This window comes from Ctenocephalides felis, unplaced genomic scaffold, assembly GCF_003426905.1.
Source record: "Ctenocephalides felis isolate EL2017-DRISC unplaced genomic scaffold, ASM342690v1 CF-g0.4_SCAFFOLD_00845, whole genome shotgun sequence".
Lineage (NCBI taxonomy): Eukaryota > Metazoa > Arthropoda > Insecta > Siphonaptera > Pulicidae > Ctenocephalides > Ctenocephalides felis.
Genome location: NW_020536999.1, coordinates 67,264,965 through 67,271,877, shown reverse-complemented (window position 1 = coordinate 67,271,877; position 6,913 = coordinate 67,264,965). Strand labels below are relative to the sequence as shown.

At 32.5% G+C, this 6,913-nt stretch overlaps 1 non-coding gene across 1 annotated transcript; it reads left to right on the top strand.

The window, feature by feature from the left end:
* Positions 1–6,633: 6,633 nt before the first annotated feature.
* On the top strand, positions 6,634–6,706 carry Trnak-uuu. Its single transcript has one exon. It is a non-coding gene; the product is annotated as a tRNA-Lys (tRNA).
* The last annotated feature ends 207 nt before the right edge of the window (positions 6,707–6,913 follow it).

Below are 6,913 nucleotides of genomic sequence, written 5' to 3'. Positions count from 1 at the left end.
TGTTGCATCCTTATTAGGCTTTAGGACTGGAATTGTGATATATGTCCTCCAGTCTTTTACAGCAATCTCTTTAGTCCAGATGTCGTTGAAGACCTTCAGTAGAATTTTTTTCCCCTTATCTGATAGGTTACTTAGCATGGGGTAGTGTATATTGTCATTACCCGGCGCAGTATTACTATTCCTTTTAGTGCCAAATGTAATTCATCAATGGTAAAGGGACCTTCTAATTCGTCATTTTTTTCCATGTCCTGTATGTTGACGTCATTAATTACCGTATCCGGAGTAAGTGAGTTAAGAAACTGATCAGCTAAGTTGTTAGGAAATGCATTGGTTCGAGGGGCTCCATTTTTCATAACCTTTATATGGTGCCAGATTTGTTGTGAAGACATGTTTCTAGAGAAGGAGTTACAAAACTCTGTCCATTTATCGTATTTTTTCTTTTTAAATACAAATCGACACTTAGCTACCGCTCGCTTGTATTTTATATAATTGTCTATGTTTGGTATTTCTTTGTATTTCTTAATTGCTTCGGATTTTATTTTCTTCACTTTGTTGCACTCCTCGTCCCACCAAGGATTTGATTTATTTCTATATTTCGTACCCAAATACGGATTTGTTTTTGGAATATTCATTAGTGCTGCATTATTAATGCATTCAATAAACTTGGAATAGGAAATCATCGGATTGGAGTTGAGATTAGTATTCGACAACATTCTGTCTACAGTTTGCGCATAACCTGACCAATCTGCATCTTTAATTTTCCACCGATATCTGTTTACTGGACTATGATCGTATTTAAACCTATTCTCGTTGCCTAATTTAAAATTAATACTAATTGCTAAATGATCAGATCCTAGAGTTTCATTTAATACACTCCATTCAGCCCTAATCATCACTGATGGACTGCATATTGTTAAGTCTACCGCGGAAGGATTCCTATCGTGCCTTCTTATCATTGTAGGTGCTCCGTCATTCATAAGACATAAACCCTCTGCGTTTATGGCTTCACTAAGATTTATGCCTGCATTATTGTTTTTAAACCCTCCAAAACTTATGTGGTGAGCATTACAGTCCCCTGCTAGTATTAACGGTTGATTTAGTTCCTGGAATAGCGACACCCAATATTCCGTTCCTGTCTTGTGACGGGGGCACAATAAATCGCCACAATATTAAGTGTTATGTTATGTATGGTCAGCTTAATTCCACAAATCTGAATTTTATTGGTAATGAAACTGTTTAAATTTAACGTCTGAAATTGGTATCCTCGGCGGATGAGTATTCCAACTCCTCCATAACCATCTTCTCTATTCTTTGATATAAAGGCGTATCCAGATATCTGAAATCTATTATTATCTTTGAGCCATGTTTCAGATAATATTACGATATCTATATGGTTGGTGTTCAAATAGGATTCTAAATGCAGCTTATTTGAAAAAACAGATCTGATATTGATTTGAATAATTTTTAGCATTATTATTATTATTTTTTTTATGATATTATCACTAAATGATTTTAAGCTTCTATACGTAATATACTGTGCTCACAGCCAAATCAGACTTGTTTGTCGGGTCCAAATTTAGACCTCATCATTTTGTTTAGTATTTCTGACAACAGGTTATAATGTTCAGCGCTATTAGGAATGTATATATGTTTAATTTTTTCAATGAATTCGTTTAAGAAATTTAATGAACCATCTTGTTGAACATTGCTATTATTTTCGACTATTGCAGATTCACGTTCCACGCTCGGTTTTAACCTTTTTCTTGGGTTGAGGTTAAATTCGGTTTTGTTGTTTCTATTTGATACAGGTTCCTTCACTAACTGTTTTTTTATTGAAGATCCAGAATTGAATGGAGTATTGCTTTTGGTAATTTTGTAAGTCGATCTTTTAGGTTTATGAAAGGTTATCGGATTTAAAAATTCCGGTTGCTCCTCCTCCTCTAGATCAGAAAGGGCGTCGAACCTATTTTTAGTTATCTTACTGTCTGTATCAGATGCTGGTTTTGCATACAAACCTGGAAATTCTTTATCTTTGCCCGTGAAACTGAATCCGACTTTTGACTTGTTTGCATAGCTGTCTTTATACAATATATTTCTGGCTTCATGGTATGCTAGATTCTGCCAAGCCATAATTTCTTTAATTTTTTTATTTTTAATAAATACCGTGCATTCTTTATCATTTGCAGGGTGATCCCCATTGCACAACGCACATAGAAATTTGGATGCTATACATATTTTCGCATTATGTTCTCCGGAACATTTCATACATCTCTCTTTTCCTCTACATTGGTCCTTAACGTGATTGAACCGACAGCATTTGTAGCATTGGACCACTTTCTGTACAAACGGTCGAACCTCACATTTTACCGAATGTATAGCTACCTTATTCGGTAAACTTGTGCCTCTAAACGTTAATTTGACACATTGTATTATTATTTTTCGGTCTTAAACATACCACGTCTATAATCGGAATATCTGTTTCAATGGCGTTTATAATTTCTTGTTCTGAGAGATTGGCATCCACATCAAATATTATGCCATGCCTTACAAGTAGGTATTTCGGGATGTATGCCTTCAGATTATTTTTTTCTAAAATTTTGTCATCTAGAATTTTGTTCGCCACCCTGGCGCTTTTAAATTCCATCTTTACTTTATTTTTTCCTATAACCGAAACTTCTGTCAAACCAAATTTGAAATATGCCCCTGCATTATGTATGATTTTTCCCAAGGCCATCGGGTGCAGTCGGCCTATATTTTTGTCCTTGGATTCAACAAATATAGTGTAAGGGCCCATATCGCAACCTTCAAAACGTATCAAATTATTTAATGGATTAACTCTTTCATTTGATTTATTTTGATCGTTTATATTGTTGTCGTCACTTATTAGATCTTTTGTTATTTCCATTGTTGTATCACTGTTATTTAACGCTAAATTACTGTTTTCCCCTTTATTTTCCTTTAGTTCTAACGTTTCCCTTTTATTATTATCTGCACTTACATCGTTGATATTATATTTATAATTAACATTAACACTATTCTTAATATTCAAATCACAACTACTAACTGATTCATTTTCTACACTAATTACACTTTCAGTATCACAAAAATCCATGTCACTCGATCTATTTAAACAAGTGTTCTTTGCATCTGCTGTTATCTCTCCAATCGCAGAGCGGCAGGTAAAAAGGTTTGGGTCAGGTGGTCGGCCGCACTGACCATCCGACTCGGAAGACATTATGTAATTATTTACGATTATTTATTCGATGTGAATCGCTCGGCTGCTACAATCGAACTGCGATATAACAATTTTGAATAACGTTCATCAGTAATATGGTAACACTCGTGGTGCACACATTTTTTAATGTCAACCATTATACATATTTATATAATAATAAATTATAAATTTATAATAGCATTAAAAATATTTATAATATTTAAAAACAATAATGCAATTAAAGTCATACTTCAAGTACGACATTATTTCGGTTTGTCATTAGAATCTGGGGCTTGAACCTTTATTAGAGAAATAAAGTAATTGCTGATTTATAAATTCGATAATATTCTTCACAAAGTGGACAGCTGTAATATAACAATCCTGAATAATTTCATTAACACTAGCAATGAATTAACTGCATAGATGTCCATCATGAAGTATATCTTCATATAAATGAGACACAGCTACATAAACTATTGTTGTGCTTGATCTTTTGTTTAGAGTAATAAATCTGAATATTATTCTTCATTATTTATAAAAATATTCAATTTTGTAATACTTAATAGCCATTATAAACGAAAAACTTGTCGACTTCATCTAAACTTCCAAAAGTGTCTGAGATATAATTCTGAAAAAGATATATCTTCGGCATGTTAGAATAAAGCTGTACGACTTTAATATTTTCTAATATCTATAAAAATGCAGAGAATTATTAATAGAGCCTAAATAAATATTGTTTTCATAATTTCACTTGTCATGTAATTCATACAATCATTGATTGCTTGTTTTTTTTTAGTTTTTCGCTGGCGATACAGTTTCATTCTTTGAACAGTAATACTATCTGTCTTGCATATAAAAATTATTTCCATTTTATTAACTTCAAAAATATATAGGAACCACGAATAATACAAATTACTTCAATGAACTTACGTTTCTTACACGGCACAGATTTTTCATTTGCTTTATTATTTGCACTATAATTATTTATGGGAGACGGTATAAAATATTCTTCCGATCCACACGTTTTTTATTAACTCAAGATTTGTACTAATATTTAACTTTAAAATGTAATGACATGAAACCACGAAACACCGAAAAATGAATATGCTTCACGCTTTCTGTGACGTACGCACGTATAAAGTCGCGCATACAAAGAAGCCTCGCAGAACGCATACAAAAAATTGACCGTATAGAAATGATCTCATCGAGAGCAAATGACCAATCATTGGCACTCGACCTTGCCGTAACTTAATTCCGTTGCATTTGTATGGATTTACACCCAAGTTGCAATTACACCAAATTTACAGTTATTGGATCATAATTTCTTTAATTATTGAACAAGAAAATCAGACGAAACGTTCAGACTGCATTGCAGAAGGCCTTAGGTGAGAAGTGTTTCTGATTGGGACAAATGGTTCAAAGAAGGTCGAAGGCACATTGAAGACGAACCACATCCAAGATGTTCAAGAACATTTACTGATGAGCTACACATCAATAAAATCAAAACATTGGGCGCTGCAAAATTATCGATTGACTCCTAGAAAGCCTGTTGACATTGTTGGAATTTCAAATGGGCCAGTCAACAACACAATTTTCGAAGTCGTTTTTGCACTACGATAATGCGCCATTGCATAGTGCACTCATTCTTCTAAATTAACTAGTTGGGCGCATGGCATCGTGCCTTAAGGCAAATTGCTGGAACTTCCCGTACTAAAAATTATATTTTTTTAAAAAGATTAACATTTTTGAAAAAAAATTTACTCTGAAAAAATTAGATTTTTGAAAAACTATAAATTTTTGACAAAAATTTACTTTTTTTGAAAAAAGACATTTTGGAGAAAAATTTACTTTTTTTTTTTGAAAAAAACGACTTTTCGAAGAAAAAATTATTTTGAAATATTTTGGAAATTCTGAACTTTTCTTCAAAGCAATCGTACTGCTTTAACAGCATAGAGACAAAATATCGAAGCGCATAAGCGCCGCGTATCCGTCTAACAAATAAATATTGGTACGAAACCCATAGAAATGTAAACAAAATTTATACTTATTGTTAAAATCTCTATAAAATATCTGTGCATATGTCAAATGATCATTTTTCACCGCCAAATGGCATTTTTTTTTACTTTTTTTACTAGATCTCCGAAACCGCAAGACCGCTTTCATGAAAATTTGTTCTTCATCTTGTTAATACAAGTAAAATGTTTTTTAAATTATTCAAATCGGGCGCTCCGTTCTCTTAAAAACTGAGTTACCGCTTTTGGCACTTTTTGCTTCATATCTTCGAAACGGCTAGACCTGCCTTCTCCAAAAACTAATCAGCTCGTCTCCTTATCAACACGAATCGAATGTTTTTTTAATTATTCAAATCGCTTCATCCGTGTTCCCGAAATCGTCGACGAAAATTTGTATCCGCAAACACACATACACGCACCTCCGCACACACACGAATGCACACACATACACGAATACATCTATTTTTTCTAAGGTATGCCAAAATGTTCAGAAGGTTTTGAAACTTAAAGATATATAAAAATTTTCATTTTCGATTTTTTTGAAATTACTATAACTTGCCGTACGGGAAGTTAATAATTTAGACAAGAACTCAACCAATATCGTTTTGCAACCATTTTCTGGCTATTCACTAATAAACTCGAAAAACCGTTGCGTCAATTTGATTGAAGACATGAAACCGAATCGAAGAAGGTGATAATCGTCAATCAGTAAGACAAGTATAAAAATGTTTTGAAAATTGGAAAAAGCGTTGACATAGTCGCGGTTCATCCGAGAAGTATTATTTCAAGGGGGATAAATTAGATTTAGAAGAAATAAAGAAAAAGATAAAAATAAAAAATAAATTATATAAAGATTTCAAAAGTTTTAAACAAGGTCTTACTAAGTGTAGTATATGTACACATACACACACATACAAATATGTATATATATATATATATATATATATATATATATATTTATGAATATATAGAAATGTAAAGAAAAGTTTCTAAACTTTTAGGAAGACTCGCTCAAAGGACAAATGTACTAAGCAAATTCGTAATGACCAAGTGAAAACGGCTGGTGTATGCGCTAAATGTCTCTGTGCTTATTCCAACAAAGGTAAAATGTTGTTTTTTTATAATAGTCCGTTAAAAACTCATAAAAACACGTACGAGTACCAAAAACGTTCTACTATAACACTATCAATAACGTACTCTTTTCATTTAAAAGTATAAAGTAGTTTGCGAATTTGGAATTCCTAATTTATATTCATTACGTATTCAAAAACTAAGCAAAAAATCCATACTAATGTATTTTACCATCGTAGAATTATTAAAAAACATTTGCTTCGATGTTAATAAAAGTTCCGAGAATTACTAGATAAATTAGCCTAATTTCAAGTAAAGCCTAAATTCTCAAAGGTAGCCCGGATAGCTCAGTCGGTAGAGCATTGGACTTTTAATCCAAGGGTCCAGGGTTCAAGTCCCTGTTCGGGCGGCGTAGTTTTTTTATAAATATCATTTTGAAACATTTTTTTCATTATCATTCATTGATATTTGTAGCACCGCCAGACAAAATGCAAAACAATCTTTGCTATTAATGGTCAACGGCTAACTCTTTGCAGCAAATATTTAATAAAAAAAACTTCATATAAAATGTCTCATTTTAAGGGGCACAACTAGTGTGAAATTTTGAAAAAATCGA